The following is a 16,156-nucleotide window of genomic DNA, read 5'->3' as shown; positions in this document are numbered from 1 at the left end:
AGGTCTGAGTAAGCAGAGGAAACAGTTTCGAAGTACAGAAAACAGATGTAGCCTTTTTTTTTTTTTTGTAGATGCAAAATGCAAATCGTCTTAAAACGTCGATTTTACAAAAGAAATCAGCCAACTCGATGTTTGCTCGGATGAATGCATAACTTTTCCACAGCATGGAAATGATGGGGAAATGACCGTTGGCTACATCCAATGGCTTGGATTATTATTATTGGGGAGGGGAGGCAAGGTGTAATGTTATAACAACTTGCTAAAACCAGAAATAATGGGCAGTCAGCCTGACAAATGGAGTGAGCATCCCATTTTTTGTCATTTAAATGTGACAAGTGACCATTAAAGTTTGCTTTTTCTTGCTGAACAACATTTTACTTGATTGGTTTAAAGATACTCAGCACTTTCTTGGACAAGATACACTTTTTAAAATGGTCTTCCTTTAGGCTATTTGCAAAGACACACAAAAACACATTGGATTAATTATCCTGAAACTGGATAACTCTCCAAAACTTAGGAACATCCGTACTTTTTTTTTTTTTTTTAACCTTGTGCGCTTCTGATTAGTGGTGTATCAGAAAGATGCTTTGAAAGATGAATCTTTGAACCAGAGCATTTTGCATAAAGCATTTTATACTGCTGCATGTGGATCTATTGCAGATGCCTTGGTATTTACCTTGACAATTTATACACCACTTACATTTAAAACATCACAAATAAAAATCAAATACCAAAACATCCCCACATTATAGAACGCTATAATAGGCAGCTAAACTAAACAGCCTCTAAAACATCAGCATAAAGCATTACAGATGAAAATCAGTTACGAAAATACATAATACTGATCCCACTTTCGAAAAAAGTAGCTAAGCAACAGAAAAACAAGCTCATTCTTTTCAACCCACCATATGCCTAATCAATCATACAATTAAACAAACCAATCCAATTCAATTTCCAGCCTCCTATACAACAATAAATGCAGCTTAATCTAACTATAGCAAAAAATACATTTCACTCAGTTCCACTCAAATGCACCCCTTACATAATCATCACTTCCACAACAATCAAACAAGTAAAGACTATTAACCAACGTGCTCAAATTTCACACTTCTAGCACACTCTCTAATCACATTGCCCACACTCTGCAACCACTCCCACAACTCAGACAATGATCCACTCACTTGCTTGCCCCATGAAACTCAGACAAACTGGACAAATACTGATACAATGCACATTAGCGGGTGCCACAGAACAGGCTTCCCCCCTGCTCTTCCTGTGTACTCTGCATATCCCCCTAAATCTGCTGTGGAGGATTGGGGGACCACATTACCAATGAGAGTTGGGGGGCATGTGGGGAGAGGAAGTGCTGTTGCACAGGCAGATATCCTCTTGGTAATGGGCCAGCTTCATTAGTTTTACCTTATAAAAATGTTTCTGGGCTGATCTCTTTAGCTTCACTTTAACAATAGCAGTGCACAGCAATCAGTTTCCCAGTCAGCATCGAATTATAGAATCACAGAATCATAGAGCTGGAAGGGACCCAAGGGTCATCTAGTCCAACCCCCTGCAATGGAAGGATCTCAGCTAAAGCATCCATGACAGATGGCCATCCAACCTCTGCTTAAAAACCTCCAATGAAAGAGAGCCCACTAGCTCCCGAGGGAGACTATTCCACTGTCAAACAGCTCTTACTGTCAGAAAGTTTTTCTGTATTTTAGTCAGAATCTCCTTTCTTGTAACTTGAAGCCATTGGTTCAACTCCTTTGCTCTAGAGCAGGAGAAAACAAGCTTGTACCCTCTTCCATGTGACAGCCCTTGATAGATTTGAAGATGGCAATCTTATCTCCTCGAAGTCTCCTCTTTTCCAGGCTAAACACGACTCAGAGTATATTTCACGTACCCAGCTCCTTCAAGCGCTTCTCATAAGGCTTGGTTTCTACACCCTGACAGAAATGCCCAACTAAAAGCCCCCAGAAGTATGGAAAGCTCAAGAAAAAAGCTTGTACTCCATTCATAAGAATTTCACTGAAATTTTCTCTTCCTTTTGGCAATTTCTGAAAGCAGTTTCTTGTCTCATTAATCAATGGAGAATGGCAAAAAATGCAGGATAGGTTTTCAGCACAACACTCCTGTCAGGAGAGGCAGACATTCAACCCACTGAGCATCTGATTATCACTAGAATAAGGGTCATTTAATTTAGTCTTTTGAATTGATCTGGCTCTGCTGCATTCAGTGGACATTTTAAATATTTTTAGAAGGAGTTTGCAGAGCAATTGCTTAACCTATCAATTTCCTTTGTTAAAGGTTTACCCAGAAGCCACTGCAGAAAGGATGCTGCATAAATCTCTCATATATATTAATAGTGACTTCTCAGATACTATGTGTCCAGTGCACTCCCTCCTCCAGATTATTTCTCTAATGGAAAGGGGTATGTGAGAGAGATTTTTTTATATTTACAGGTTTGTCAAATGCAGTAATCCATTATTGTTGGTAATTGCTGGAGTAATCTCAACTCATTGGTTTCCAACAAAGCCTCCCAGATTGACATCTCAACAAATTGGAAGTTAAGTGTAGTATAAAAGCTATTAACAAAACCTGACTGCCTTGTATGGCGGCATTAGATTAATGGTTAGAATGATCTAGCCGCCTGTTTCTACCTTCTGTAAAAACAAGAACTGCTTCTTCCGAAAAATAAAACAATCGTAATATCTCCTCTATGTAAGGGTTTTCATATCTGGGCTGTTCAGCTGGGCCTTTTCAGTTGTGGAAAAAAGATGACTGAAAGGGACACAACTGAGGTTACCTGTTATTCAGGATCACCCAACAAAATTAGTTGATTGAATGAGGAGAAGGCAAAAGTAGGCAATTCAACTTCTCACATGTTTACCAAAGGTGTGAGGCCGTAGGGTGAGAGCAATCATACTTACTGGGCACCCTCCAATTCCAAATATGCCTGACATTTGCATGTTCCTCACATATGACCTACGTGCATTCAGAGGTATGAACATCCTCTTCCTTCACATGAACAGAAAGCCTGAACAGACCTCTCTGATGACAGAAGGGAAGTATTAGTGCCCTGTCCTTGTTGGGCTCAGACAGCAGCAACATTCAAGGCCACCTCTTCATTGGCTGGTGGGACCTTCTTGGACAGCAGACATTGATTCTGGCAGAGACTGCTCTGTTTTGCAGTGATGAAGAAACCCCCCCAGGTCTGCTTGCTTTCACCGCATTGATATTATGAGGGCTGCCCCAAACTTTTTTCTTTTCAACAGTTGTGTGTTAAGTCATACTGCTGCCATTGCTTTGTTGTTTAAAGATCCTGTATAGCCGAAGGAGGTTACATTTTCATGATGAAATTTCCGTAGCTGCTGGGCAATAATTGTTTGCTATAATCTCAGTTGGAGGGTCTGCAAACAAAGAAGTTCATGGAACATACTTTAGTGAGGGTCAGTGTCATGTTCAAGAAATCCTGCAGCATTTGGCTGCAATGGGCTTTTCATCTAAATCAGGGCAACTGTCTCACAGCGGAGATACAAACCACTTTTCATTTCATTATGTTGCTGGTTTGAGGTAATCATTGTGTATTTCCAACATGTGCATAAATAGGCATGCAGTTCCAGCGCTGACAGGCAAGGCTGGGGATTGAAGCCACAGCTATTAGACATGGCGGAAGTAAGTGGCGTCTCTTCCTATTCACATCTGAAGCCTTTCTTCTTTAATGCTTCAGATTTATTTTATAGGCTACCAGATTCTATTGCAGCTTTGTTGCCGATGACTTCTTTGTCAGTGACTGGGGACGTTTTCAGAACTGAAATTCTAAGTGTAAGAACGCGTGAAGGAACGCGAACTATAGATATTTGCTTGGTGGGTTTTGCACCACCCCTCAACCATCAGTTTCCAGTGCGGTTTGCAAATTGCACAATGAAACCTAGCAATGCATAAAAGCAATGATACAACAGTTACAAATGAGTTTTTGAAACACCTGGGAGAAACCTGGAGTTGCCATGGTAGCAGATGAGCCTCCTTGAGGAGAGTTTTCCAAAGGACGGTGTGATAGCCAAGAATACCCCATTTGCCAGTTGCCACCCATCTCACCTCAGACAGCAAGGGCACTTGGAGGGGGAAAACAGCAGTTCTCTGCAGTGTACAGGCAGGTGATGTGGGAGCTACTGATCTACGAAAGTTTCCTCAGGACAAATTTATGAGTTGTTTTCATCCATAGCTGTCAACTTTTAGATTTGAAAATAAGGGATCAGCAGCCTCGAAAATAATGGACCAGCAGCCTCACCTGTCCCGGGGACAGTCTTTGGGATATCAAACAATCCGGGATAGCAGCAGGAAGCAGCAGGAAATGGTGCTGGAATAAGGGAATTTCCCTCAAAAAAAGGGAAGTTTGACAGCTATGTTTTCATCTAGGGTCTAGTTCATATGCATTTTCCTGAGAAAAGTACCCCTCCCCACATGGCCCATTTGCCTCTGGGAGAAGGCATTCTTTCTGGTGGTGCCTTGTCTATGGATTGCCTTTCCCCAAGAAGTAGGTCTGGCACAGGCACTGCCTGCACTTTTATCCTTCAGGCACCAGGTACAGACTCATTTATGAGCCTGGGGATGTGCATGTTGCCAATGATTATATGTGGAAGTGAATTCTTCTCTGCAGTTGTTATTATTATCTGCATTTTTTGTAGATTTGTAGATTTGTGGTTTGATTGTTTAGGGAGCAATCATAACCAGGATGAGTGGGTTAGGATCCAGCAGATATCCTGCTGGGCCAGGAGACTCCCAGTGCTTCCGGGCTATGCCAGCTGAATTTGCTCGTCCTTAGTTCAGCTAGAGTTATACTCACATATCTCTGCATCCCAGCTCAGCGGGTTGAGCTGAGCCTGACAGATCTCAATCCAGCAAAAGAAAGGCCTGAAAAGGAGGAATTCTGGAGGTGTGGTGGGAGTAGATGCTAGAGAGGAGGGACTTAGGCTGGATCCTAAACCCATTCAATTGAGGCTAGATCCTAAACCCATTCAACTTGGTGATCTGACTTGACAACCCAGTGTAAATTAAGCTGGAAAAAGGGTAGCATAACTCAAACACTATTTTAGGGCTCATTCACATGTCCACTTGTGCTGTGTTTTCTTCTGCTTGTCCCGGGAGGTTTTTCATTCTCTTTACTACCTTCCTCAGGAAAACCTACTGTTTATCGCTGAATTGGAACAAATTTTAATCTGCAGAAAACCCAGTGGACGTTTGTTATGATTCAGCAGTAAACAGTAGGTTTTCCTGGGAGGAAGCGTAGGGCAAATGAAAAACTGATTGGACTCTTGCCTAGAAAGCATGGGGCAAGCGGAAGTGTGGATGAACCCTAAGGCTGGCTCAGCCAGAAGTAGCCCCACTGCTTAATGGGGTTTAAATCTGGTGTAACTTTATGTCAGCTTAATTTATATGGGCTTACTTTATGCCAACTTCTTGTTTATAGGATTGTTCCCTGAATGCTTTATAAATTTGGGGGATAGTAATTTTTATTGTACCCTACTCTGAGATTTCTCATGAAGGTCAAGCTGATTAACATTCTATGTCCTTTTAGATGTGTTTGCGGGAGGGGGGTAATGGTTTTTTGTTGTTTTTACTATGTATTTGTGTTTTCATTTTGTATTTTTATGCTGTGAACCGCCCTGAGAACTTCGGATGAAGGGCATTATACAAATTTAATAAATAAAAATAAAAAGCTACAAATGTGTTTCATAAATACACAAACAGAAGAAAAGATAATATACGAAGGCCAGCTCCATTTAATATGCCAACAGAATATACTACTGTTCTTTACATCTGCATTCTTAAATCTGTGATTGACATAAGTTGTAGCTTAATGCACTTATCAAGATGGATCTTCTTTGCCATCTCATCTGTAGTTTCATATTTGGTGACGGAATGCAATATTTGACATGGAGGGGTGAAATTTAGTTGATACCATCCTTCGCAAAGTATAAGAAGACATTAAATCAAATGTCTATTGGCTCAGGCAGGAATGTAAGTTGCAAGAGACATTAACAACTTTTTTCTCTTGAGGGAAAGTTTGCCTGCTTAGTCCAAAGGAATTTCCCACTTGCCATGCTGAAGTTGTTTCCCACCCCATTCCCATATAACTATGGTAGATTAGCAGCCAAACCTAACAAAGGCATAGTCTTCCCTAGTTAGCGTGAGAAGGGGCTATGTCCACAGAGCTGTATTGCTGATGGGCACGTACTCAGACCATAGAAATACAATTGGTAGAAAGGGCTCTGTGTGATGTCATTTTTCCTCCTCCCATGGAGAGGAAGGAACATATAGTACTTCCTGTTGCTCTCTCCTCTCTCTGTCTTCCTGTGACCAGCCATGAGGGCAGACCTAGGCCAGGCATAGGCAAACTAGGTCCTCCAGATGTTTTGGGACTACAACTCCCATCATCCCTAGCTAACAGGACCATGCCTGAAGCTGATTATACTGTAAATATAAATACTTTGCCTGCATAGTTTTTACTGCTGCCATTGTTGTAAACCATTGCAAGATTCTAAGTAAATTATATTTTAAGACTTCCCAAGTTGTTGCCAGCATCTTTGTTAAGTGGGTTAAGAAGGGGGAAGCCAGCTTACTTGGTTTGCTGGACTTGCTGAAAACAAAGCTTTACATGCTAATTCCTATGCTTTTAATTTTGCTGCCAAGGACGGGATTTGAAACTCTGTTCAAACCACACGTGTGGGCACCTGGAGGGATAAATTGCAATTAATATATCCTTTCCTGACTGCTAAAACCCATCTCACAAAAACAGGACCATGCCATTTGTTGGATAAATGTCTTAACTTGCTTAGCTTATGTACCATACTGATTTAAACATTAACCATTTTGACAGAAAATGCAATGTGAGTTTGAGTTCTTCATCCTCCAATGTGAGCAAGGGCAACACAGGTAGAATAGGCCTGTTGGGATCCTACCAGCCCCTTGCGTAATTAAAGTAAACTTTTTGCAACCAGAAGATTCTGTGGACACTCCCTGCATGACTGAGAACCCTGCAAGATCTCCACTGCAGAAGTTTACTAAGGCTCTGAGAATTCTTGCAGCCTAGGGGTGGGGCTATCTGGCTCTCCTGAAGAGACCCAACTATACCCCCTTTTGCGTCTTATGGCAATAATGCCTGAAGTGGGCATCTCACTTCAGTCTCTTTGTGCTGCTTAAAGCTTTCTATCTCTGAGATAACGGGACTCTGCCAGAATGTATGATAATAGTGTAACATTTTCCCCTGGCTGTCACCAGCGAGTGATTAACTTGTGCACTTGCTATGCTTAAAGGAAACGGGGCATACAGAAATAATGGAAGGGTTCTTTAATGGCCATGGCCATCCCATAAATATTTCAGTGATGAAAAATAATTCCCATGATGTTTAGATTAAGGTCTTCGGAGCCAGAAGAAATGATGGGTTTACTTCTGCATCCCCATCAAAGTATAAACTCCAGGTGACCATTTGCTCATCACTTCAATATTGATTGCTGCAAATAACAGTCAGAGAAAATGAAACCTGATCCTTCCTGAATATAAGCACCAAGTTAAGTTTTTCAGGAAGAAAGCTCCCACCGGATTTTGCTTCTGGTATTGAGTGCTGCCAGAAAGCCACGAGGCTTTAGAAAATCTGAAATGTAGATCAAAAACAATAGCACTATGCATCTTGAAGTCAGGAGCAGGTATTTTGTTGCTTCATCATCTTCTTGAACTTGCGTAAAAATCTCCTGTCATTCAAAATTAATCAATGCACTGGCATTTGTGAACAATTCAAGTATTTTTCTGGAATAAAATTTAAAAATAAAGCAAGACACATTGGAGAGCTTTAGAAAGTGGGAAAAGGGCAAGCAAGAGAGCTGCCATTAAGAAAGTAATGGCGTTTTAATAGGCAGAATTTTCATTGTATTTTTCTGATTGATTTTCACTTGTAATATTTTTAATGTTTAAGAGAATGCTTTGTGTTATTGCTCACTATCCTGCATTAAATATAGATCTGTATTATATTTTGCATTAGATTTTCATTAGAAATGTTTTATTTTAATATTATGTAATGTTACATGTGATGTTTTAAGGTTTATGATCTATTTTTTAAATAATTAGTGCATTTTCACAATACCGTAGAATTGTGTTTAACAGAATACAGTAGTGCCTCCGGTTGCGGATGGGATCCATTCCAGAACTGCGGTCGAATCCCAAGGTTTCCACAACCAGAGGGACCGATTCTGCGCACGCGCGTGGGGTGGTAGAGTGCTTCTGCGCATGTGCACATGGCAAAAATCCAGAAATATACTTCCAGGTTTGCCGATTACATATCCCAAGTTTATGTAAGTGGAGGGATACATAAGCAGAGGTATGACTGTAGTAACAACAACAACAACAACAACAACAACACTTTATTTATTTATATTTGTTTGTTTATTTGTTTATTTATACCCCGCCCATCTGGCTGGGTTTCCCCAGCCACTCTGGGCAGCTCCCAACAGAATATTTTAAAAAATCAAACATTAAAAACTTCCCTAAACAGGGCTACCTTCAGATGTCTTCTAACTTTGAGCAGAATATTTAAATCAGTTCACTTTCCAAAAAACAAGTAAACAAATGAAAGGTTTAATGCAACATCTATCTGGCAAAATATAAAACAGAAATGTAAGTTGTATATCAAGACTTGCTAAGCAAGATGATGAAAAAAGTACTCTTAAGTGAAGCCCACAGTTCTTCAGTTCTTCCAAATTTGTAGATAAGGATGCTGAAAAATATTCTGAAAAAACACTGCTAAGCCTGGGTAGACATTAATATTGTGGGTAACATACGCTCCAAAAAGAATCCACGTAGAAGCCGATGAAGAGCCAGACATGAGCACCTGTTCTTCCTAAACATCCATCACCGCAGCTGTCTCCTCTCACCTGAGCATTTGATACTGCATTTATCATGAAAAAAGCTAGAGTAGAAAACACTCCACAAGTATGGAATGTGTGGTTCATTTGCTCTGGCTTGTGGTTAACTACTGCTGCATCTATCATTATCCACCAACCTTTGAAAAACAGAATCCCAGCTACCACAGAAGCAACTCACATTCAGGCCATCGGAAAGTGTCTAAGAAATCTGCCATTTCTCAAGTTCAGCCTCTCTCTTTTACATGTGTTACTTACATTAGATTTTCATAAATCTCCCCAGTCCTGGAAGACTCCCCACTCTGCTCCATTCGGGGCGATTACCTGGCTTGCTTTGCCAGCCAGAGGTGTGGGGAGACTCCTCATTATTCCAGCTGTAGTTTAAATCCCATCCATTGTGGTTTCTGGTATTCAAGTTGAAGATTAAAAATCCACATTCAAATCCTTTAGGACACTCCCTCCCCCCAAAAGGGGAGGGATTGGGAAAGCGAATAATAGAAAAGTTTAAAAGCATGCTTTGAATAGCTTCATAATTCCATGGTACGTTATGTGTTTTATCTAATGCTGCTCTTCCACTGCATTGGGGGTCCCTCTGAGCATCTTTTGTGGGTTCATGGGGAGAAGAGAAAGAAATGGCAGCTCTCTTTCCATATAAATTTAAGTGTGGTGTGCTCGTTTAACACTGCAAATAGAAATGGAATCAGGATGGAGCAGATGTAGAAAAGAAGACTTGTGAAAGTGAGACAGAACAGAAATAGACTGATCAGTCCATCTTTAAGAGTGAACTATCAAGATCTTTAAAATAATATGCATGGTTACGACAGATACCATTTCTTATGGGGAATGTTTCTGTTATGGCAAAGTAGCTTGCTGGACCAAGCAGAATTTTTCATGGAAGACATAGCACCTGGAAGAGATATTGGGTAAGTCAGGTATGTTCTGAGATAGCACTTGACAGGGTGGAACATTTCATCACTTGCATGCCAATGAGGTTAAATTGCCAACTTTGTGCTGCTCATTTGTATCTGTCTAAAGATGGGATTTAATCAATTTAACGCAAGGAAAATTTAATTCAGAAGATTTCTTTTCTTTTCTTTTTTGCTTATCCTGATCTAATTTGCACAGTCTGTGCCAAGGTCTGACATTAGATATCATTGTTTCCCTATCCCATTGTAGTTAAAATGCTGTGTCTTAAGCTAATGGAATGTGGCTAAAAGAAGGAGAGTTAATTTTCCCATGTGAAACAACCATTTCTTCCAGAAACATCACAAGCATAAACAAGTATATCACATTGCATCAGACACCATCATTTTCATCGGAGGTCCCCCAACTGACAACTTTCATTGGAACTTAATATCCGCATGAGTAAATGCTTAAATGTGATGAAGGACCACCATTCCAAACTGCAGACTTTTATGGGGGGCAGGTATATTTTGCAGCATACCATTGATGGAATAATAGTACATTAGTGGTGGATTTATGCTGGACTAGTCACACATCCTTTCACTTTACTGTATCAGTTCTGTGATACTTCCCTGATGTTGTCAAATTATTTCTGTCTTGGATGAGTTGTAGTCTGGCTATGCCAAGAATCAGCCAGCTGAGCTGGAGATTCACTCACTCATCCAAACCCAAATGGATCTTGGATTTGGATCGCTCCCTAGAACATCAGCAACCGAAAAAAAGAACATTAACTAAATGTTCTCACCAGCACATCCCAGTGCCCACCACCAAGAATCAGCTTCTGAGGGTAAGATGACCCTGCAAAACAAGGTGGAAGGTAAGCATAGGGGGTTGCAGTGAGAAGGGAAAATATCCTCCTCTTACATTAGTGGACATCACCACTGGATCAAAAGCACAAAGATTTGACTATCAAAAAATAAATAAGCAATTTGGTTGCGTTAATTAGCTCTAGTAAGTTTTATTTATCTCTTGTGAATAAAAAGTTGCAGGGTTGGATCAAGCTAAATGCATATATTATAGAAGAAATATTATTAAAACAACCCAGCACAAACAAACTCACAAAATTCGCTCTACAAAATTTTGGTAACTGCTTTATTGCCTCTCTTTCCACAGTTCTCCACTAAAAGCTTCCCATATACTTTAAACAAACACTCCTTTTTATTGGCTCCAATTATAAGGCATAGTGGCCACTTGGTGCACTTAAGGACCATTTTGGTCCAGGCGCTCTATCAAGTGAGTGCTTTATAGGCATCTTATCTACAGTGCCAGCACCTACACCTCATTAGCGATGTGGAGGGCCTTTTCCATCAATGGACACTTTCTTGGCAGGCCCCATTACGTATCTCTGGTGTAAGATTATCACAGTCTGATGCCGGCAGATTTTTAAATGACTCTTTCCTGCTATTGCCGGAACAATCAAGGCCGATTCATTTGTAAGCGGGGAAAATATCAGGATGCAAATTATTACAAGAATAAATGAGAGGGATCCATTTGCTGAGATACTGACAATACTGATTTTGATGGACTCCTCTCACAGCTTACATGGTTCTGCTGTGTGAGGAATCTGCCAATCCTCCCTGCGTACGGAAGCCACATTTGGACTATGAGCAAGTAACACTCCTGGTGCTTGGAGCCTCGGCTAAACCGGAAATAGCAGCATAAAAAAAGCTTCCCATAAAACTCTGTTTTCTTTCTTTTGGTAACATTGGGGGGGGGGTTGCTGAAAAGTCGTGAATGCGTCAGTGCTTAGTATCCCTCGCCCAGCAAGGCAGCTGTACACAGAGGGCTGATTCATAAAAGCACCAGCCACTGCTGCTTTTTGTTAAAAAGGATCTGATGGATGCCTGCTATGTCAATGGAACAGAGTATTTTCTGTGAAGTAGGAAGAGAATGACTTTGACTTGTTCTATTCTGCAGCTGCACAGAGAAGACCAGAGGCCCTGGTCCTGATGGTAGGGAGATGATGAATCTGGGGTGGTGAGGTGAGGGAGCTCAATGGACCTTTTTCTCACCCCTCACCTTTGCTACCCACTTCACCCCTTCACGTTTGTTTGACAGAGGACAAAGGGTGAGTTTGCTCAATAGGTTACTAAAATTCACCCTTTTGCTCCTGAATAGCAATGGAGGAGGAAACTGTTGCAAACAGATTAATACACAGGATTTGGCAGTGCTGACCCAATCAAACTCTGCCTGCCCCTTGCATTGAGGGCCCACTTATGCCTGAGTCATCATACATTGTCAGGTGTTTTTGTTGTTTAAAGTGGTGACTAATTCTATATGAAATTCTACACACACACACACACACACACAATATTTGGGAAAGTGTTTGTCAATCTGTTCTCCATAGGTTTGGTCACCTCTCAGGATATCATGGGCAAACTCAGCACAAGTGTTCCTGAGCTGGTGGCAGCAGTCGCTGTCACTGTTTGGACGACAGCTGCTATTTTGAATCAAGACGGTGGCCTGAAACATGACTGTGGCATGACTTTGCCCCTTTTCTGGCATAGGTTTCACCACCTCTCGAGATATTGTCACAAAACTCAGCATGAAGCTTCCCAAGGTGGGGGCAGTGAACTTCATTAATGCTTGGATTCTGCGCATCATTTTGAACCAACATGGTGGACCGAAATGTGACTTTGGTCTGGCTTCTTTGGCACAGGTTCGGCTGCCTCTCGAGTTATCATTTACTTGACTGCAACCTACATCAAGCACAAGGGTCTTCACTTTTGAGTAAGCATGTATAGACTTCCACTGTGAGGCTGCAATCTCATCCACAGTCACTTGGGTTTAAGGCCTATTGAACAGAGTTGAACTTCCTTAAGTTATGAGTGAACATGCATAGACTTTAAGATGATACATTCCTTAAAACAGGGATGGGGGACCTGTAGCCCTACAGAGGTTGTGTGACTGCAACTCCCATTGTTCCTAACCAATTAGTCAGGTTGACTGAGACCGATGGGAGTTATAATTCAACATCTGGAGTGCCACAGATTCCCCATCACTGCTGTAAAAGTCATATAAAAATGTTTGCTGCTTTTATATCCAGACATAGTTTTTCAAAGATGCAGAGAAGGGCCATTGCTATGTGGAAAAACACTTCCTTTGCATGCAAAAGTCTCCAGGTTCTATTTTCCCCATCTCCAGAGAGAGTTGGGGAAACTGCCATCCGTGTAGTCAGTACTGAGCTAGATGTACCAATAGTCCGACTCTGTAAAACAGTCTGACTCACAGCAGGCTCCTTTGTTCCTAATGTTACTGTATTCCTACCCTTAATGATGTTTTATTTCAGCTACTACAGTTTTGGGACTCTCAGTGGGAACAGGAGGCAATTAGTTCATCCAGACCTTTAGGACCCATCTCCCAAAAAGTAAAAAGCAAAGTGAAATTCAGTGCAGAATTAAGTATCTCCCTGGAGAGATCATTAACACCTACCAATTAATTGAGACAGTCACTAAACATTTAGTACCTAATGGGCTATATCTACTAAGAATGGATAGAACTGGATGAGGAAAATAACATAGAAATTCAGCTAATACACTTCATTTTCAATATGCATTCTAAGAACACAAGAAGAGCCTGTTGCCTCAGGCCAGTGGTCGATCTAATCCAGCGTCTCATCTTGTTCTCACAGTGGCCAAGCCAGATGCCTACAGAAAACTCAAAAGCAGGACTTCTGATAGTGGAAGTAGTACGTAACCAAGGTGACTAGCAGCTGTTGATAGCCTTCTCCTTCATGAGAAGAAGCACTTTCAGGCACTCATTCTACATAAATGTTTACCCACTAGATGGAATGACCTTTGAGAGACAGTTGTGGGAAAGGAAGAGCAAAATGGCAGTTAGCCTCAGCCAGTCTGATGAAGTCTTGCCTCTCCCTAATCTACAGCCATGTGATAAGATCTGTCATTGTTCCACCTGACAGATGCCCCCTCCAAACAGAAATGGTACTATTGGGTCCTTTGAGTGAAGTGTAAGTAAAACCCCTGAGAGAAATTGGACATTTCTCCAGTTGTGAGTTTCAAGGAGAATTCATCTTCCTCACAGGATAAGGTGCCAGAGTTTTCTGGTTTATTATATTTATAATCATAATTATTAAATGAATTTATAGATTGTTTCATGCATAAAGCCATCAAAGAGGTGTACAACATAAAACAGAATAAAATAAATACACATAAGCTCTAAAAACAATAAAATTAATTCACCAAACTCTAAAAACAATAAAACCATCCACACAAATGCTAAAATCAACAAAACTCCATTTGATATAAAATCGATCTTCCATAAACAACAGGGGCTACACCTCAGGGAAAGTCTGAGGGTTATACCTGGGTCCCACTTCAGTACTGAAAATCAGTAGAGGATTCCTCACATTTTGCCTCATGTTCACTGCAGCTGTTTTCATTATCCAGGAGGGCCTCCTGCTTTAGTTATATTTTGGAGGTGGTTTGGGCAAAATGCCCTTTAAAAATTAAGGAAGCGGTAGATATTGCATGGTTAAAGATAATACTTACATAATTGTAAGAATTGAGCTGCCCCATAAATGGCTCAGAGTATTCACCCCACTTTGGTGAGGAACAAATGGTTTTATGGGGTTTGGAGGAGAGAGGCGGAGATACAGACAGACAAACAGACAGACAGACAGAGATTAAAGCTTGTTTTTTATGTCTCATATAGAGTGAATAACACATTTTTCACTGGAAGGGATCTTGAACATCTGAAAGGCAGTGTCTTAAGTTAAAAGAATTGAGGTCTCTCTTCTCTGTGGCAACCATTTACAGTGAGTGAGATTTTGTGGAATCCAGCAATACAAAATCATTTCACCCATCACTGGAAGCGCAATCATCTTGGCGTTGGGATGGGGTTGTGTGTTAATGGAGTATGGCAGCCATTTGACAGAAACTGAAGGAGGGAAGGCGGGGAAAGGGTGATCATTTGAAATGAAATGATTAGAAAGTTTGTATTGGAGAAGAGCAATTATACAGAGCGGGATTTGATGAGGGCAACTATTGTAACACTCCTTTGCTTTTAATTAATAGCTTGCTACTTAATGACCAGAAATAGCCATGACTCAAGCTTTCATCTGAAATATATTCCTGTCCTGCAGATCTGGCTTTGAGAGTTGTTAGACACCGAAATAATAAACTCTAGCCGGTTTTGTTCCTCAGTCTACAAAGCACAGTTGGTATGTGGGGAGTAGCAGCGAGCAGGGTTAGTAATCCTTAGACTTCTCCTTTGCAGGGCATGGAACTAATTGAAGAGCTGTTGATGACATTTTGCTGTTATTGTTTCAGTGAAAAGAACAAAGACAGCATTGAGCTCTCACTGATGTGCAAGCAGGCTGTTATCAAGGCTTCACCCCAGACCCTCACAGCAACACCAGCCACACTCTGCTTGTTGCCAATAAGCAGCGCAGACTAATAGGATAATGGCTTTTCTTCCCCATTAGTGTTTTGTACTGTCAACTCTGTGAACTATGACAGTGAAAAGGCAAATTGCAGTGTTACCGTGATGTAGGAAGAGATCGGAAATGAAACAGCAATTACTATCAGAAATCTAAAGCCCCCTTCATGGAATTACTGGGGCGTGAGGCTACGCTGCTGACTTGGCCCCTGATATTCATGCACTGAGCATGGGTGTCTGCATGGATGTCAGTATATTTCCAGTAGAGCTGGAATCCTGTGTGATAAGTGTTCCAACTTCGGGGAAAGCCTATGTTTTCACCCTGGAGACATCCATAATTAGTGCATGGACATTGAGGGTGAATGTGCAAGAGAGGAAGCCATGGAAACACAAGAGATTGCATCCACTTTCTGGTAGTCACATGAATAATAATAATAATAATAATACATTTTGTTTATACCCTGCTCTCCCCGGCCAAAACCGGGCTCAGAGCGGCTAACATCAAATGTATAACATATTACCATAAAACCAAGCAATCAATTAAAATACATGAAGGTTGCTTTAAGCATATGTGAAGGGGTTGCATCCACATTTTGAATATTGCTTCCTAGTTTTGAGGTCAGATCTAGCGACCAAATTCAATGGAAGTTTCACCAGCTACATTTCAGCACACCAGGCTGCTGTTCCAGGGCCAGTGAAACACCCGACACCCTTGTTAACGAGGGAGACAATTCATTTTCCATAGTCGTATCTAGCTCTTCAAAGAAAATATCCCATTCCGAACAAAGAAGGAATAATAACTGAGAGAAAGACTGGTGTCAGAATCTACTCCTTTAGGTTCCCTAGGATCCTCAGAACCCCAGGTGGACCTTTAACTCCAGAGA

The sequence above is a fragment of the Podarcis filfolensis genome (assembly GCF_964270895.1).
Source record: "Podarcis filfolensis genome assembly, chromosome: 2".
Lineage (NCBI taxonomy): Eukaryota > Metazoa > Chordata > Lepidosauria > Squamata > Lacertidae > Podarcis > Podarcis filfolensis.
Note: the sequence above shows the minus strand (reverse complement) of the source record.